The 20000-nt window shown below is 42.6% G+C and overlaps 1 protein-coding gene across 2 annotated transcripts in view; it reads right to left on the reverse strand.

Annotated features, from left to right (window-relative positions):
• Positions 1-20000, reverse strand: part of LOC135090357 (lachesin-like) — a 248722-nt gene that overhangs the window by 72021 nt on the left and 156701 nt on the right. The window lies entirely within an intron of this gene.

A 20000-nucleotide genomic window follows, 5' to 3' on the forward strand; every position in this document is an offset into this window, starting at 1 on the left:
GAAAGAGAGGGAGAGAGTATATAGTGTAATGGGAAGGAATATGATAAATGTATTGCAATGGATATTTGTAGGAGGAGGAGGAAGAGGAGGAAATAAGAATAACAATAATAATAATAAAATAACAAACAAATACAAACGAAAAAGAAATAAAAAGTGGTGTATTTTGTGTTTGTTTCATATACAGTAGTACACACACACACACACACACACACACACATACACACATTCACCCTCGTTAATGCCGCTTAACCCTCGCGGTTTCCAACCTTCCCTCACACCGCCCCTCTCCCTGTCTGTCTGTCTATCTGTCTGCCCTTCCGCCTGTTTGTCTGTGTATCTGTTGTGTTCTTGATACAGTGAAAGCCAAACCCAACAGATATCACACACACACACACACACACACACACACACACACACACACACACACACACACACACACATATACACACACACACACGTTAGTTAATACTCCAAAGACTCAATTTAATTAATCTTACCTAACCTATCCTAACCTGACCTTACTTTACCTTACCTTGCCTAATTCGACCTTCCCTTACCTAACCTGATCTTCTTTATCTTACCTAACCTATCCTAACCTGATCTTACTTTACCTCCCCTTACCTTACCTGACCTTGCCTAACCTAACCTCAAGTGGATCCCAAGTTAGCGATGACTCTCTAGTAACTTCCAATACACTCTTCTAAAAAGTATAGCAAATATAACAGCCAACAGTTAGTTACCTTCTCCCATTTGTTCATCTCTCACTGCAATCATAAAAACATCCCTAATCCTCAGTAGTTTCCAGCATAGCCTGCTAAAAGTAAAGGAAATAAGACACCCAGTAGTTCAATAATACCTTCTCATATTTCTACATCTCTCACTAGAATCATGAAGAGACCCTTGATAACCCACTAACCCTCTAGCAATTCCCAATACACCCCTCGCATTTATTCATCTTACACTCGCACCTACACCCTTGACAATCCATGCACTACAACCATAAAAAAAAAAAAAAACATCCCTAATACCTACTAACTTCCACTAAAGCTACCTAAAACTTAAGTAGACAAGACGATGAAGCATTTGAGAACACCGTGTGGGCAGAGGAAGCCACACAGACCCCGAAGTGAAGTGAGGTATGAAGAGGCACGGGGTTTATAATGAGTGGGGCGGCGCATCACCCTCACTCGGCTTCTCAAAGGGGGAATGGCGGGCTGGTGGAGGACACTGACGGATGCATCACACGCTCGCTACACTACAGGTTATTGAAGATGCCATTTCCGGCTCTCCTGCCACCTTGCCGCGAGGGATGCTGCGCCGGGGAGCCAAGAAGGGAGAGGAGGAAGGCTACACTGGCAAGGTATTGTGAAGGAGCAGACAGAAGGGGAAATAATGTCAGGGAACAGACAGAGAGGGATGAAGGGAAGTTGAGTAAGTGTTTTTTTTTTTTTTTTCTTCAAAAGAGAAATTCCAAATAGTGGTAGTTTTAGGTGTTTGATACAGCGAAGTCTACTGTATTAAAGAAAGATTAGCTGCAGTGAAAAATAAAACAAAGTAGTGATATATATCCTCCCTGACTGCATTGCACTACTCTACACTAACTATCTAACTATGGTAATAAAGAATGATGAGTTCCATTGATGTCCTCCCCCCACAGACCAGTCTCAGTTGCGCGCTGGCCTCCTGACTGCTGCGCTATACCTCTCTGTACAAACCAATTCTTATTTAATATCCTCCCAGTCCCTTTGTATCCTGTATTCTCTTACTCCAGGCAACAGTTAGACTAAATGGACATATAAGTAATTAACTAAGACATTTTTTCTCTGTTTGATTCTCTGTCTCTCTCTGTTCCTCTGTCGTTTGTTTATTGGTGTATCTGCATTATTGCCTGAGAGAAAGAGAGAAACTATAAATACTTACTAGTGTGGAAATATTAAAGACAATTAACAAGAGTATAGGAAAAGAGAGTGTATGTTTAATGTATCTATTCTCTGACTGAAGATATAATTGCTGGATAAGGTAATGTGATGTGCGTACATAATATAAAATATAAAACATCTGAACAATCATCTATAGCCAATATATAATACAAAAGAGGACAGAGGAGAGGCATAGAGATGGCTGGCTAGTATCTGCTACAGAGGAAAGCGGAGGGAAAAGGAGGAGAGGAAGAGAGGGAGGAGGAGGAAAAAAGTATAGTGAGGGAAGAGAGGAAGGCAAGGGAGAGAATGTAGGAGAGAATAGAAAGTGAGCAAGAGAAAGAGAGAGAGAAAGAGAAAGAAGTATTGGGAATTTAGGGAGAGAGAGAGAGAGAGAGAGAGAGAGAGAGAGAGAGAGAGAGAGAGATGAGAGAGAGAGAGAGAGAGAGAGAGAGAGAGAGAGAGAGAGAGAGAGAGTATGCAGAAGGGAGAGAACAGGATAGGAAAGAAGGTATTGGGAATTGAGAGAGAGAGAGAGAGAGAGAGAGAGAGAGAGAGAGAGAGAGAGAGAGAGAGAGAGAGAGAGAGAGAGAGAGAGAGAGAGAGAGAGAGAGAGAGAGAGAGAGAGAACTGAACAAAATTCAAAGTAGAGGAGTATGAATGAGTCATAGTGGATACGTGTGTTAGTCTGAGTGGGTTTGTGTATGTATGCGCGTGGATACTAGTGTGTGTGTGTGTGTGTGTGTGGATGTGTGTGGGTGGATGTGGAGCGGCTTTGTGGCGGATCACCATCAACAACGCCTCATTAAAACCCGCCCACCCACCCCGCGCCACAACGCCACAACGCGTAAACAAGACCCGGTAATTCCGTGTCTGTGTATGGAAATAGGAGTTAGCGAGCACCGAAAAACAATACTAAATATGCAAACAGGTGGTGCTCATCACACACACACACACACACACACACACACACACTTGCTGTCTATCTGAGTGCGTGTTTGTGTTTGTGTGGGTGTGTCTGTTTTCTGGTGTCTGTCGGTGTGGGTGTGTTTGTGTCAATTTTCTACGTCTGTGTTTGTTTCTGTCTGTCTCTCTGTTCGTCTCTGCTTTTCTCTGTCTGTTAGTGCGTGTTGTCTGTTCCTGTTAGTCTGTTCTTCTTTTATTTGTTTGCCTGTGTGTCTTTACGCTATCTGTCCCTACCCGTCTCTCTACCTGTAACACACACACACATACACACACCACCACCACCACCACCACCAACACAAAATCCTCCCAAGATCAAAAAATCCTTTACCCTCCAGCCTGTCCCCTTCACCGCAGCCTCCCTCAGCCCCGCCTCACCTGCCGCCGCGCTCTCCACTCAGGCGGGGGTCGTAATGAAGAGGCTCAGTCCCACATTAGCGCCCGGAGCAGTTCACGCAGCACCGGCATAGTTACTGCGATTAACTTAACAAAGAGCCGTGAGTGAGTTAACGCGGAAACCTGTTATTGCTTACGCTTGTTGCCTTGAGAGCCGCATCAGGATAAGGGAGCGCCAGGATATTACCGCTAGTGTGCTTAATGCGCTTATGTTAACGAAGACGAGGAGTGCTGAGGGAGTTAACGTGGAGAACGGTTATTAATAAAGCTTTTTTGACACGCTAGGGACGTATTGGGATAAAGGCATGTTAGTGCAATGCATATGTTAGCGTTAATATGCTTTATGTGTTTATGTTAACGAAGACGAGGAGTGCTGAGGGAGTTAACGTGGAGAATGGCTATTAATGAAGCTTTTTTGACACACTAAAGACGTACTGGGATGAATGCATGTTAATGTAATGCATATGTTAGCGTTAATATGCTTTATGTGCTTACGATAACGAAGACGAGGATGGCTGCAGGAGTCGATGTGGGAAATGGTTATTACTGAAGTCTTTTTTGTGTTTAAAGGGGCATTATGATAAAGATCACGTTAGGATACGCGCATTATTGGTTAAGTTAATGTGTTTAGTGTGTTCCTGTAAACGAGGGCTGAGTGAATTAACGCAGGAAACTGGTTTTATCTGTTCTTTTTACACTTCAAGGAAAAGAAACTAGATATTATACAAACATTTATTTATATATTTTTATCTATTTATTTATTTATTTTATTTTATTTCATTTTATTTTATTTATTTACTTTATTTTATTTTATTCTTTTGCACTCTAAGAAGCATAAGGATAAGGAAGTGCTGATCTGTAATTGTTAGTGTTAGTGTTTAATGTGGTCCCGTTAACGAAGGTAGTACACGTGGGAAGCTGTAATAGTTGTACTCATTGTCTAGGAAAGTTATGGTAAAGTTATCGAAGTGTATCTTGTTCGTTGTGTTCCTAGTACTGCTACAGCTAGTACTTACCTGCAGTTAATCAGTAACTTATGGGGACGAGTTTGTGTGGATGTGGAGAGGTGGTTGTGGTAGTGGTGGTGGTGGTGTGGTTCTTGTTGTTGTTGTACTACTGCTACTGCTACTACTACTACTACTACTACTACTACTATTACTACTACTACTCCTACTACTCCTACTACTACTACTACTACTACTACTACTACTACTACTACTACCATATTCCTCCCACCATTTCTCTCTCTGCGTCCCTCCCCATCACCCCTTCTCTGCATCCCTTTCCACCATCCTTGCCCAACATTCCTTCCCACCATTCCTCCCCAGGCAGTACCCCCAAAATATCCCCCCCAACACCCCTCACCACCAAAAACTTAAGTACAACCGACAAAACAAGATAAGAATGCGGCAGTCACTTAACTACCCTTAAGTAATAACCAAAGAACTTAAGAGCCTTGAGAGCCTTCAGGTGGGAGCCAAAGAGCGAGATACCAATGCAACACTCAGTTAAGAGTCTCCAGGCCTGAACGCATTGGGTATATGAGCTAAAAATGACAAAATCCACCAAACCACTAGTAATTCTGCCTATCTAAACAACAGGAGGTTGAAGGAAGGACCACAGGGAAGAGATAAGACCACGGGGATGAGGCGCCAGGGATGTGTTGGTGTGTGGAGGCCTTGCGTGGTTACCGGAGTGGTCAATCTGTGTCCAATGGGTAAAGTTATGAGTGTCTGTGTGGCCATGAGTGTAGTGCGGCCATCAGGATCATATCGAGGGTGCTTTAGTGATTCATCTGATCTTTTGATAAGTATTCTACGTTGTCAGTGGAGAAAACACTCATGAGAACCTGTGTAATCACCTCTGTGGCCTTTGAAAATAGTGCTTGTGAGAGATTGAATGTTTGAGAATAGATGGTTCTTGGTATGAGAGACCTTAAGACAAACTCGCTGCTATTACTACTACTACTACTACTACTACTACTACTCCCACGTCACTTAAACGCCTCCACACGTCACCGCAACATCGCCTCGTCCTCTCGCCGCCTCCTCCTCCCGTTCACTGAGTGCACCAGTTAAAAGTTTGGCGAGAATATTTCACCGTAGATTAGGTTAAAGATTGAACAGCGAGATAGATTCGCTGCCATTTCCGTCCTTACGATGGCCACGGCGGGGACACGGGACACGACACGGCGGTCGCCCCCAACTCCCTCTTTCTTCTGCTGCTACTACTACTTCTCCACCGTACGTTAGCAGGAGAAAACAGGACACGTTTGGCTACTGCTCCTTCTTCTCCTCCTCCTCCTTCCCTTCTTTCTCCTCCCTCCTCCTCCGCTTTCTTCTCCTCCTCCTCCTTTTCCTCTTCCTCCTCCTCCTGCAGTGAGTTAAGGAGAGCAGGTCACCGCGACGCAAACGCCACTGCGGATATTAACATTATTAACATTACTGCGTTTTTTGGCAGGGGCGACACATTACTGGTGAGGGAGTGATGCTCGCCGCCCGCCCGTCACCGTCCCAGTGCACGTTGCTGCATCCTTACGTTAGGTTAGGTGTTCTTAGATCATGACGTGAAGGTGTGTGTTTATGTAAAGAGATGGGATGAATAGTAATAGAAAATAACTAATAAAAATATGCGTGTCTATAGAAAATAAGTGTGAAAAATAACTACATTAATTTTATATGCGAAGGTTTTAATCTATAAATGGAATGAATATTCATAAAAAAAAAAAATTACAATGTTAAAGTCTAGGAGTGGGATAAATAATAATGGACAGAAAATATAATAATAATAATAATAATAATAATAATAATAATAATAATGATAATAATAATAATAATAATAGTGATAATAATATAACAAATTAATAATTATAATAAATTAAGTGAAAAAAATAGCTGTATGTAACTACCGCTTCTTACACACAACTGTTTAAATATACAAGCGAAACATGCACACTTAAAAAAAAAAAACATTAAAAATAACTCCGTCGAGAATCAAATGGAACAACAAAAGGAATAACCTGGAATTCTGGTAAAGCATGACACACCTTAGCAAACCTTAAAAACGTATCTCCCAAAAGTCGCAGCCAAGTCCGGAATAATTCACACCACCACGCATTACACCAGTTACTGCGGACGTGGGCGCGATGGTTTGTGAATGCCAGTGTCTGTAATTCATGAAGCATCTCTCGAACCGACACTGCGGGACCGAAGCCTTCCCTTCCCTTATTTTGCCGACGCTATACTCAATAAAAGGTGTCACTGATCGTTATGGTTAAGTTTCTATGTATTTAGAAGTTCGTGATTGTTTTATTAACGTTCGGAATACTCTTATATTAAAAAAGTCTTGCTTTGTTTTAATGACGATGCTCAATAAAAGGTGTCACTGATTGATGTCGTTTATATGCATTTGGGAGTTTATCTAGCACTTTTATTGTTTTGTTGTCTTTTACTAACGTTCACAACACCGTAATAAGGCAACGTTACTCAGTATTCACATATATGCATACTTATTCCCTAGCATATTCATTAAAACAAGTCTAAGGTCACCACTCTTAATCACGAAGAAGAAAGAGAAGGGCAGACAATAAGTACAAAGAAAGCAGCACTCATGGTCACTATACATTCATTAGGTTATTCCATTTTCTATTCTATATCGCACGGTGAGAAGTTCAACAATCTCAGATATGAGTAAGAACATAACAAAGTAAGGAATTAAAGGGGCAACTAAAAGGTTAATCTCCATTAAGGCAGCTCAGTGTGGGCGTTACTCCGTCACTTTCATGATTACAAAGGAAGATATACAAGAAAAGGCCTAAAAACGTGTGTATACGTATGATAGAGATTAAAAAAGAGGAAGAAAGGAAGGAAAAGATATACAAGAAAAGGCCTAAAAACGTGTGTATACGTATGATAGCGATTAAAAAAGAGGAAGGAAGGAAGGAAAAGCCTAATTCTGTCAAGGTTATAATTACAAAGGAATAGAAATATAGGGAATTTCCAAAAAATACAAGTCTACGTATGATGGAAATAAAAAAAAATGATAGGAAGAAAAAAGAAAAATCCTTCATAACTCAATAGACTTTCTTTTCCCCCCCTCTATTTTTTTTATTCGTCAAGGTTTAAAGTCTGAAGGCAGGTCTCACACACACACACACACACACACACACACACACACACACACACACACACACACATTATCACCTTCAGGAAATATTTATCCTTATGGAGTCGTGTGATAATTTCCTGCTTTCTACACGAGGCCAGCCAAGATTTAGAGTCAAACATCCGCATCCGCATCCGAGGCCAGCTGTGTTGTTATTATCTGTGCTGCTGTTGTTGTTGTTGTTGTTGTTGTTGTTGTTGTTGTTGTTGTTGTTGTGGTGGTGGTGGTGGTGAAGGAGGTAAGTGAAACAAACGAAAGAGAAGGAAAGTGTTGTTGTTGTTGTTGTTGTTGTTGTTGTAGTGGTGGTGGTGGTGGTGGTTGTGGTGGTTGGAGAAACAAAACAAAAGGGAAAGGGAAAACTTCACAAATTTTCCCTCTCTTGTGATTAGAAAGTACGAACAGTGAGGGAAAGAAAGGGAGGGAGAGAAAGAAACACTCCTCGGCCAACTATTTTCTGTCCTTTGTGATTAGAAAGTGAGAAGAGGAAAGGAGAGAAAAGAAAAGGAAGACAGAACAAAAAAGAAAACAAAAAGACCCCGATTTTCTTTGTGAAAGTTCAAGGGATTCTTAAAGGCAATGGAATTATTCAAGTAAAAAAGGCAAAAAGGCAACAAAAAAAAAAGGACATTAAGACACCTGCTACTTCACGCCTTTCAGATAAACTTTTCGCTTCCCCTTGAAAAGAAAACGATTAAAGAAAAGGAAACCCACTTTGAGCGTCACCTGAAAACTCCCCGCTAAGTCTTGGCTGTCAGTTTAAAAACATTCCCTCTCTCTCTCTCTCTCTCTCTCTCTCTCTCTCTCTCTCTCTCTCTCTCTCTCTCTCTCTCTCTCTCTGTGTGTGTGTGTGTGTGTGTGTGTGTGTGTGTGTGTGTGTGTGTGTGTGTGTTCTTTTAGTCTCTTTGTCCTCGTCTTTCTGATTATCTATGCTCTCTCTCTCTCTCTCTCTCTCTCTCTCTCTCTCTCTCTCTCTCTCTCTCTCTCTCTCTCTCTCTCTCTCTCTCGTCCAGCAGATGTCCTCCTTGGTCAGACGGTGGAGCGGTGCCAGCTGAGGAGGAGGAGGAGGAGCAAGAAAAGAAGAGGAAGAGGAGGAGGGGCCCGCACGCATCTTTATCACGTAATGGGGCTTGTCTAGTGGCTGGAAGGGAGGGAGGAAGGGAGGGAGGGAGGGAGAGATTGAGGAATGAGGGAGGAATGAGGAGGACGTGTTAAATGTGGTGGAGGAGGGAGGGAGGGAGGGAGGGAGGGAGGGAGGAGGTGGAGGAAGGCTTGGAGGCTGGGAGGAGCTGAGGAGAGTGGCTGGAATAGAAGAGAAGGAGGGATAAGGGATAAGGAATGGACATAGATGAGGTGTTCAGAAGCTGCGGAGAGGCTGAGGAGAGGCTGAGGAGAGGCTGCGGAGAGACACAGAGAGAGACAAAGAGGATAGAGAACACTGGATCGAAATAAAACAAAAGGCACTAAAAAGATACAAAGAACTAAAAGTCAAATAAAGGAATATTGTAGGAGGACATTGTTATGCTGATAAGGAAGTAAATAGATACTAAAAAATTATCATAGGACAATAAATTAATAAAAAAAACAGTGAGATAGCTGCACAAATCAATTTAAATGACAAGATACAAGAACTGGCTGGATAAACGATCACAAACTACAATATAAGCATCTTTAAACTCTCCAATCCTTCGTTATGATTTTCCATATCATTGAAAAGCCAGCAAAATAGCCTAAAATACCCATAAAACAAAACAAAAACATAAATTCAGTACTAATTGGATAAAGGATCAGAAACGACAATATAAATGCACCTGGACTTCCCAATCGTTCATTCCCGTGACGATCTATAGTATAAGATCATTACAATACTCAACCAAAACATTAAGCAACTCCAGAAACGCAAAGAATTCAATACATGGCTAGATGAAAGATCAGAAACTCACAAGCTACAATATAAATGCGTGCGAACTCCTTAAATCTTTCATCCCCTAATAATCTATACTATGAGATCATTAAACCACTAAAAACAACTCCAAAAAAACGCAAAGAATTCAATGTAACCGTAGACGGAGGATCAGAAACTCAGAGACTACAATATAAACGCATTTAAACTCCTAAATCCTTCGTTCTCATGGCAGGCTATAATACAACATCATTAAACAACTAAAATAACCACAAAACTTCTCAAGTCAACGAAAAAACGCAAATAATTCAACACATTAGTGAAAAAAGGATCAGAAACTCAAGAACTGCAATATAAACGCGTTTGAACTCACTAAATCTTTCGTCCCCGGAACAATCTACAATATAAGATCGATAAACAACTAAAGCAACTCGAAACCAACGAAAAAAACACAAATAATTCAACACGTTGATGAATAAAGGATCAGAAACTCAGAAACTACAATGTAAACGGAACTAAACTCCCAAATCCTTCACTCCATAATAATCCCAGCATGGCCGAGTGGCGCCGAGGGGCCGAGTGACGCCGAGGACGTCCTGATCCGTCTTCCATCGCCACCAGGAGGGCTCGAGTGGCTAAGACTGGTGGGTCCTGCACTTGATGGAGTCTGATCCTTTGTAAGCAGCTCACGGCGGCTAATTTGATCGCGACACGGAGGGCGGGAAGGGCGGTAGGTTCCCTTGTCTAACCTGATTACACCTACACCCCAGAAACACCTGATTACTTACTTGAAGGCCACCGGAATTGTTGTAGGAGGTAGTGAATGTTGTCTGGATGCTTAGATATCTTCATGGTTACCTCGAGAATGACTAAAGCAGTGATATTATCTGATTACTTGCTTTAATGCCTGGTGTGTCGTCTTAGGAATTGTGTGAAGAGGTGGCTGTTATCTACCTTAATATCCTCATGGTTAGCTCAAAAATTTCTAAAGCAGTAAAATGTACATTATTACTTATAAATTCAACTATGGAAATTACTTGGTAGTAGTAGTAGTAGTAGTAGTAGTAGTAGTAGTAGTAGTAGTAGTAGTAGTAGTAGTAGTAGTAACAGCAACAGCAGTAGCAATAAAAAAAAATATTTTTCACACAAATCTAACACCATAATAACAGCTAAACGATGACACGAGATAAACTTATAAAAAAGAACAATAAACTTAAATCTTTCAACATGCAAAGGACACAAAACTTACCACGCCACACACACACACACACACACACACACACACACACACACACACACACACACACACACACCACTTCTCACGTCACTAAAAAACAGGAAGGCGATGACGATAAGAGAAGAGAAGAGGAGAAGGATGGAGAAAAAGAACGAACATATTTTTTTTCTTTCACGAATTCAACACCTGACAAAAAAGTAAGAAAAAATTAGAGAAAACTAAGAAAAAATGGACACAATTCGGCCGATGTCCTTTGGTGAAGTGATATTTTAAGTTCCTCTCTTCCCCAAGTTTCGAAAGGTCTTACTAATTATGCAGGGCCTCAATCAGACCAGCGGCGGACAGGTGAGACAGGTGTTGTGGCTTTTAATGACGGGGAAGGATGTGGTAGTGATGATGGTGGTGGTGGTGTGGTAGGAGAAATGTGATGTTTCTATTGTTGTGATGTGTGTAGACTTAAGTGTTTGGTTGGATAACTGACTGACCGAGACAGACAAACCTACTAACTAACCAGAATCTCCTCCCAACACACACACACACACACACACACACACACACACACACACACACACACACACACACACACAGCCAGCAATACAGACAAATAGACAGACAGAGAGAGAAAGACAGACACAACCACCCACTCACCCATCCACTCACGCAGACAGCCAGACAGGGAAGGGGACAGAGGCCGGAAAGAAGGGATCAGAGGGCGGGAAGAATGCAGGGAGTGGGAGGCGGATTAAGGAGGAGTAAGAAGGAAGTGGGAAGACCCCGGTAAGGCTCCCTGTAAGCGAGGCTGCCTGTGGTCACCTGGGCAGTGCTACCTGAGGGACCCCGTGTAGATTACAGGTAAATGAAGCCACCCCCCTCTCATTTCCGCCTCTCTCTCTCTCTCTCTCTCTCTCTCTCTCTCTCTCTCTCTCTCTCTCTCTCTCTCTCTCTCTCTCTCTCGTTCTGGAGGGTAAGTTAATTAGTGGTATAATAATATGATTTCATTTGTATTAGTTTAATTCAATATTCATCCCTCTAATTGTGTAAAAATATACTACACTTTCTCTTTTTTCCGATATGTGTTTGCTACTATAACTACTACTACTACTACTACTACTACTACTACTACTACTACTACTAGTTCTCTTATCACTACGTCTGTTATGCATGTCAAGTGTTTAACCTCACTCCCCCTCGCTCTCTCTCCTCTCTCCTCTCTCTCTCTCTCTCTCTCTCTCTCCTCTCTCTCTCTCTCTCTCTCTCTCTCTCTCTCTCCCTATCTACCTACATTTATCCATCTCCTTACACACATATTCACCTTCTTTAATAAATAAGATAATAAATACAAGTCTAAGATTATATATAGTAAGTTCGTGAGGGGTGGTGGGGAGCCGTGGTTTGGTGGGAAGTGGGGTGACCGCAAGTGGGTGTGAGACAATGGCCAGGATTCGAGTCCCACGCTTCTTATTCAATTAATTAGCCAGCTCGTATACTAGTCGCTCTTTATCAGACTCACTTTGTTGTGGTGATTTCGTAGAGAGAGAGAGAGAGAGAGAGAGAGAAAGAGAAAGATAATGATGTAAGTGTTTATGTGTGTGTGTGTGTGTGTGTGTGTGTGTGTGTGTTGTGTGTGTGTGGTGTGTGTGTGTGTTCATCTATACAAGTCTAGTATGTCTGTCTATCTGTCAGTCTGCCGGTCTATCTGTTTGTCTATCAATTCATTCATTTTCTCTCTCTCTCTCTCTCTCTCTCCTCTCTCTCTCTCTCTCTCTCCTCTCTCTCTCTCTCTCCTCTCTCTCTCTCTATGACTCCCTAGTCTCTCTCTCTTCTTCCCCTGTCTCTGTCTTCCCCTTCTCCTATCCACTCTCTTTCTAACACCCCTTTCCCTCTCTAACTCTTCCTCTCCCTGTTATTCTCCCCCTCTCTACCAGTTCCTCTCCCCATCTATCCCTCAGTTCCTCTCCATCTCTCTCCCACACTTCCTCTCCCCCTCTCTCTCTCTCTCTCCCCCAACTAATGCTTCACCAGTCCTACACGCTGCAAACCATCCATCCTAATCAGCGAGGGGAGAGGGAGAGGGAAGAGGGGAAAGGGGGAGAGGGGAGAGGGAAAGGGAGGGGAGAGGTGAGAGTAGCGGGATGTCGGGGCCCAGACGACCTCTCAATCAAACGTTACCTTATGGATATTTCAACGAGAGAGAGAGAGAGAGAGGAGAGAGAGGAGAGAGAGGAGAGAGAGAGAGAGAGAGGAGAGAGAGAGAGAGGAGAGAGAGAGAGAGAGAGAGAGAGGAGAGAGAGAAAATTAAGATTGGGATATGAATGGTAGATGTATTTTTCTTTTTTTGTCAAAATGTTTTTTTTTATTCCTTTTATTTTTCTCCTTTCCTTTTTTTCTTGTCTCAAATATTTTGCACAATAAAATTTTAATTCTTAAGGTACAGTAAAGATTGCAGTTTTGTTGCGGTACAGTGATGTGGTACGGTGATGTGGTACAGTGTAGTTCAGTGGTTGCTGTTTGGTGTGCTATGGTGGAGTAGTCTCGTGTGGTGCAGAATGGTACAGTGTTATAGTACAATGGTATGGTTCAGTGATGTAGAGCGGTATGGTACAGTGTGGTGATGCTGTGGTACAGTGTGGTAGAGTGCTATGGTACAGAGTGGTACAGAGTAGTACGTTGGTGTTGTACAGTGTGACATAGTGATAGTGGCCTAGTGTGGTACTGGTGTGGTACAGTGTGGTACAGTGTGGTACAGTGGCGTTGTGGCGTAAAGGGAGAGGGAGGAATATGTCACACTAGAGTAATTAATCAACCTTCAACCTTTCAGCTCTCTCTCTCTCTCTCTCTCTCTCTCTCTCTCTCTCTCTCTCTCTCTCTCTCTCTCTCTCTCTCTCTCTCTCTCTCTAGAAGCCACACAGTCAGCAGGGCTTGCCAATAGTGAGAGTTGAGTGAGAGCGAATTCACGATGGACTCGTTCACTCACTCACTCGCTCACTCACTCACTCGTTCTGGCCAGCGGCGAGAGGGAGAAAGAGAGAAAGGGAGAGGGAGAGTACGGGGAGAGGGAGAGTACGGGGAGAGAAAAGGACTGTGAGAGGAAGGACAGGGAGGGGGAGAGGCTGAAAGATGTGTAACACAGGAAGAGGGAAAGAGGAAGTGTGTGTGTGTGTGTGTGTGTGTAGGAAGGTATGTATGTATGTATGTATATTTATCAACGAGCGCATGAAAAAAAGAAAAAAAAACAATATATATACAAAAGTGATCAGAAAAAGACACACCAAAACAGAAATAAAAGAAAAAGCAAACAAATAAAAGTGAGAGAGAAAAAAAAAGATACAGCGACAGAAATATATAAATAGAATCTCAATGAAATTACAAAACATGGCACGAAACAAATTAGATCAGGATGAAAAAATCACCATCTTTTACCAGCACCTTCACCTCATCACCCTCATTACTCACTCATCACTCTCGCCAGAACACACTCATTTCATCTAGTTACTGTACTTATAATGAGAGGCAGCCCCGCACATCACACGCCTCACTACCCTCATAGTCTGTACAGTGTATAAATAATGAGTGAACCTGAAGAACAAAAGAATAACTAAACTTGTTCCCCTCTCTCTCTCTCTCTCTCTCTCTCTCTCTCTCTCTCTCTCTCTCTCTCTCTCTCTCTCTCTCTCTCTCTCTCTCTCTCTCTCTCTCAAATATTCACTAATAGAAATATAGGAGAAAAATAATATGCAGAGAGATTAAATGATCGACTGTTTCATTAATATTTTGGAAACCATACATCTGGAGGAAAAAACCAGAGAGAGAGAGAGAGAGAGAGAGAGAGAGAGAGAGAGAGAGAGAGAGAGAGAGAGAGAGAGAGAGAGAGATCAAGCCCGTGTAGATACAACACCAGTAGCAGCAACAACACGAGTCACACTGAAATCTGGTCGGACCTAAACCCACCTCGCCTCGCCTCGCCTCGCCTCGCGCCGCTGTCTAACCCGGCGCGAGGATTCCCGTAATGAGTGGAAACACCGCCCCATTACCACCGACTAACGAGGCCACAGCCATTGTCGCCCCTAATAAGATAACTACATTCTCGGCCCCCGCGTGAGGTGAGGCTACGCACAGGGAAGGTAAGGGTCCGTATTCTCAACCTTTTCGCTACTTCGTCTCGTCTACTCGTATGGGGATGGTAGGCTGGAGTAGGTGGGTATGTTTAGCAGTGAAGGGACTGGTCATGTGTTGGTGAAGGAAGGTAAGGGTCTGTATTCACAATCTTTTCGCTACTTTGTCTCGTCTACTCGTATGGGGATGGTAGGGTGGAGTAGGTGGGTATGTTTAGTAGCGAAGGGATTGTCATGTGTTGGTGTGATGGCTTCTTGCAGCTTCCCTTGTGTTCTTATGCTATTTTGACAGGCTCTTGTAGTTACTGGGATATTCTAGTGACTGTTTGATACCTTTTCGTCGCCTTGTCTCGCTTAGTTGTTAAATGGTAAGTTTTCTGAAGATTCTTCTTCATTACCAGGAGAAAATACCCTTCAGTGACCTTTAAGAATAGTTTTTATGTTCTGATGAAAGCACAAAAGATTTAAGAATATAGAAAGTGACGTGAGTTGAGGCGAAGACCACCACTAGTATATCTTAAATCTAAAACAAATATTGGTGCATAAAATAACGTTAAAAGGTTTCCTGACTAAGCGTTCAGCACATTTTATAGTATTCTTCCTACCAATACAAATTAAAATAATCGAATCAGTATCATATTAAAAAGAAACTGCAATCCATTAAAATCGTCTCCTGCTAGTCCTCCTCCTCCTCCTCCTCCTCCTCCTCCTCCTCCTCCTCCTCCTCCGTCAATAGCAACAGATGTCACACCTTAAACTTGAGGGGACCGTGCAAGAGAGAGGAGGGGAGGAAGACGGAAGAGAGAAGGGCAGGTGAGAAGGACAGGTGAGGGCGACAGGTGAGAGAGAGGGTTACCAAGGTGTTGTCTGAATCATGGAAATCTCTGCCCTTCTTTCTCTCCCTTTCCCTCTCTCTCCCTCTCCACTCTCCCCTACATGCCACAATCACCCCGTATATCTATTCCTACACCATCCTTGTTCTTCCCTTCCTTTCCTCCATATTTTTTCCTCCTTCTCTCCCTTTCCTCTCCCTATCTCCCTTTCCTCTCCATATCTCTCTTCCATGCAAGCCCACAATCACCCCTCATGTCTGAACTATTCCAAAAGCACCCTTATTCCTCTATTTCTTTTCTCTCCCTTCTCTTCCTTCTCACTCACTCTCTCCTTCGGACCAGACGTGAGCACACACACACACACACACACACACACACACACACACACACACACACACACACACACACACGTGAAACCTTGTTCGGGTGCACAATAACAAACTCTCGCTAGGCAAATTGTACCAGCGAAAGACGGGCAGAAGAGAGGGAAGGAAGAATAGAAGAACATTGAAAAACAGCAACACACAGCAAAAGATGGGCTGAGAGAGAAAAGAAAGGACAGAAAGATACTGAAAAAACAAAGGAGAGAAGGTAGGAAAGACAAAAGACCGTTAGAAAAAGACCAACACACACAGCGAAAGATGGCCTAAGAAAGGGAAGGAAGAACAGAAATCCATCGAAAAACACACACAAATTCACAGCATCAGCAGGAGAACGCCTTGCGGGACTCCTAAAGCCATAAACACGACACCTCTCTCTCTCTTTCCCAACGGCGCGACCTGAATCAAACTTTCACCAACCAAATAAGAGAGAAGCGTCGAGCGTGGAGCAAAAAAGTGAAGCGGAGACTGAAGCAAGAAGCCAGTGGGAACTAAAGGCATGCTGTGCTGAAGCCAAGGGGAAGAAAAGGGCTGAGGAAAGGCCAAGGAAGGAAGGGTGGGTGTGTTGGTTTTGTAGACGCAGTTGGTGAAGTAGAAGGAAAGGAAAGATAAGAACTGAAGGGAGAAGGAAAGGAGGGAGGGGAGATACATTGAGATGGGAAGATTTGAGATTTGTTAAGTTTAGATCGGGTGTATTTCTCTCTCTCTCTCTCTCTCTCTCTCTCTCTCTCTCTCTCTCTCTCTCTCTCTCTCTCTCTCTCTCTCTCTCTCTCTCTCTCTCTCTTAGTACCTTCTGATAATAAAACCTTACACGAAACACTATTTTTTAATTTTACTAGTCAACCATCCCCCCTCTCTCTCTCTCTCTCTCTCTCTCTCTCTCTCTCTCTCTCTCTCTCTCTCTCTCTCTCTCTCTCTTCCATCTCCCACTGAATGCGCCGCGGAAACATAAATCTCGGCTCGGGGGCAAAAGTAGGATGGCGTCTGTTCGTCTGTGCCTCCTTCGTTAGTCTTCCCGCGGCCACGAGCGAGCGACGCCTGGAGAACTTCAACGATTCCGGGGTGAAGCGCGGATGTAGACACGAAATTAACCCAACTTTGCCACTCGGTATGTAAAGAAAATTAATAGAACACTAGGGCTGAAGGAGAGGGATTGGATGGTGGTGGTGGTGGTGCTGGTGGTGGTGGTGGTGGTGGAGTAAGAGGAACAGATACACAAAGACACAGATACGATAGACACAGACAGACATACGAGTACAGAGATACAGACAGACAGAGACACAGACACACGAGGATAAAGACACAGATATACTCGTACAGACAAAGAGACGCAGACAAACAGAGATACAGACGCTCAAGACACAGACACAAAAGATTTCACCCTCTCCCAGCCTCTTTCTGTCTATCCCAGCCTGTCCTATCCTCTCCCCAGTCCATTCCAGCCTCTTCCAACCTCTTCCTGTCTATTCCAGCTTACCCTATCTTCTCCCAGCCTCTCTCTGTCTCTATCTCAGCCTGTTCTCTCCTCTCCCAGTCTATCCCAGCCTCTTCCTGGGCTTATCCCCTTCCAGCCTCTCCCAGCCTATTTCAGTCTTATTCATCCTCTCCTAGTCTATCCCAGTCTCTCTCTATCCTTTCCAATCTTTCCAAAATGCAAGGAAAATAAGAAATATAACATATAGAAACTTTAAAAATACGTGAAAATGGGATGAAATAGAAAAACGCAAGATAATAAGCGAAAAAAAGAGGACAAAAGAAAAAAAGGAAAAGAAAAAAACAAAGAAAAAAAGACACGGAACACAAACACACACACACACACACACACACACACACACACACACAGCACCAATCCTTCATTACATAGCAGTACAATTAAGGATCTTCATCAGAATAATTGGTGATATTAGGTTACCAAATGGCCGCATTAATTCACCTTAGGAGGCTTCTCAGTGGGGGGCGGGAAGGAGAGCTGAGGTTGGAGAGAGAGAGAGAGAGAGAGAGAGAGAGAGAGAGAGAGAGAGAGAGAGAGAGAGAGAGAGAGAGAGAGAGAGAGAGAGAGAGAGAGAGAGAGAGAGAGAGAGAGAGAGAGAGAGAGAGAGAGAGAGAGAGAGAGAGAGAGAGAGAGAGAGAGAGAAAGGCAGTGAAGAAGGAAAGAGATGATAGGGAAAAAGACAGAGGATAGGAAGGAAGGGAGAGGGAGAGAGTTGAGGAGAGAGGTGGGAAGGAGAAAGGGGTGAAGAGTGAAGGAAAGGGAAGGAAGGGAAGAAGGACAGAGGATAGAGTAGGAAAGTGATGAAGGAGTGGAAGGAGAGGAAATAAAGAAGAGGCTAGGGGGAAAAGGAAGGAGGAAGAAAAGTGAAGAAGGAGGAAAGAGAAGAAGAAAAGGGAGGAGAAGGAAAAATGTAGGCAAGAGGGAAGGAAAGAAGAGGATAAACAAAAGTAAGAAGAAACAGGAAGGAAGGAAAGGACAGGAAAAGAAAGGAAAGAAGGAGATGGAAGAGACGAAAGAAAGAAGAAGAAGAGAAAAGGAAAAAAAAAGGGCTTCATATTCTTCTTCTTCCTTTCCTCCTCCTCCTCCTTCTGCTGCTGCTGTTCCTCTTCTTCATCATCTTTCAATAATGCATCTTTTTGACACATCTTCCCCTCCTCCTCCTCCTCCTCCTCCTCCTCCTCCTCCTCCTCCTCCTCCTCCTCCTCTTCTTCTTCTTTGCCTCCTTCTAATGCATGATTTATCCTCCTTTCCAACTTGGCAAAAAATTAAAGATTAGCACAACACAAGAGAGTCGTGGTGGTGGTGGTGGTGGTGGTGGTGGTAGTGGTGGTACTTTCTTCCTTATTGCATTATCTTGTTTACCTTTCATCATCATTTTAATCTTCTCCTTTCTCGACAAGATTCTTACACTTTCACTTCTTCCTCATCTTCCCTTCATCATCTCTTTCTCCTTCCTCTTTCTTCTTCTTCTTCTTCTTCTTCATCATCTTCTTCTTCTTCTTCTTCGTTTTCTTCTTCTTCTTCTTCTTCTCCTCCTCCTCCTCCACCTCCTCCTCCTCCTCCTCCTCCTCCTCCTCCATCAACACATCTCCAGTAACGAGGGGAAGATGAAGATTCACAACCGCGATGGAAAGGAAGGAAGGAAAAAAGGGAGGAAGAAGACTAAAAAAATCATGAATGTTACAAAAAATGAGATTGTGAGACGCTGCCTAAAAATTTCTCAGCCTCAAGAAAAACAGGAACACGGAAGACGAAAAGGAGGAATTTTAGGAAAACAAATCTTAGAAAAAGCGAAGGAAATACGGATGATTGGGAGAAAGTCATTGGGGAAAATCTTTCAATTTCATTTCTAGACGGAGGAAAAAAGTGAAGAAATGTAAAAATAAATAAAAGAATGCTATAAAATGTTACGAAAAGTGGAAAAAAAAAGATATCAGAATGAAAAAAGATGAAAAGCTAAAATATTAAGAAGATATGAAGAAAAAAATAAATAGGAACAGAAAATCAAACTAGCAAAATAAAAAAAAAAAGTAGATGTAAAATTCAGAAAAATAGACAAAAAATTAAAACAAAGATAACACAAAAAGTAACGACTAAAAAAAAAAAAATCGAAAAAACACGAAAAAAAATGAACTCATAAATTTTCAAGTAAATAAGATCAATGTACCTTAAAAAAATCACCCATATCACCTTTCTTAAAAACATTTTCTTTGCAGGCAACACACAAGCAGGGAGGGGAGACTAGGCCAGGGTGTTCATTTGTTACCAGACAGCAGGTGTGAGGGAGGGAAGAGGAAGCCACTGAGGGGATGAAAAGAGGAACCCGAGACTGCTGAAGGAGGCGCTGACGAAGGGGACTGTAAGGTAGAATGATATACGTGATGGTCAGTTTACGTTTGGTTACCTGATAAAAGAGTTAATTAAGAAATGAAGTGACGGGGATAAAAGGAAGAAATTAATAGAATGTTTGTGTTTTTCTCTCAATTAAGAGTGAAGTAAGAAGAAAAAAAGGAAAGAAACTAAACGAAATGTTTTTTTCTTTGTTAAGAATCTCTATCTAATATGCACTTAATACATAACATTCTTTTTTATTATTTTACTCTC

The sequence above is a fragment of the Scylla paramamosain genome, chromosome 34 (genome assembly GCF_035594125.1).
Source record: "Scylla paramamosain isolate STU-SP2022 chromosome 34, ASM3559412v1, whole genome shotgun sequence".
Taxonomy (NCBI): domain Eukaryota; kingdom Metazoa; phylum Arthropoda; class Malacostraca; order Decapoda; family Portunidae; genus Scylla; species Scylla paramamosain.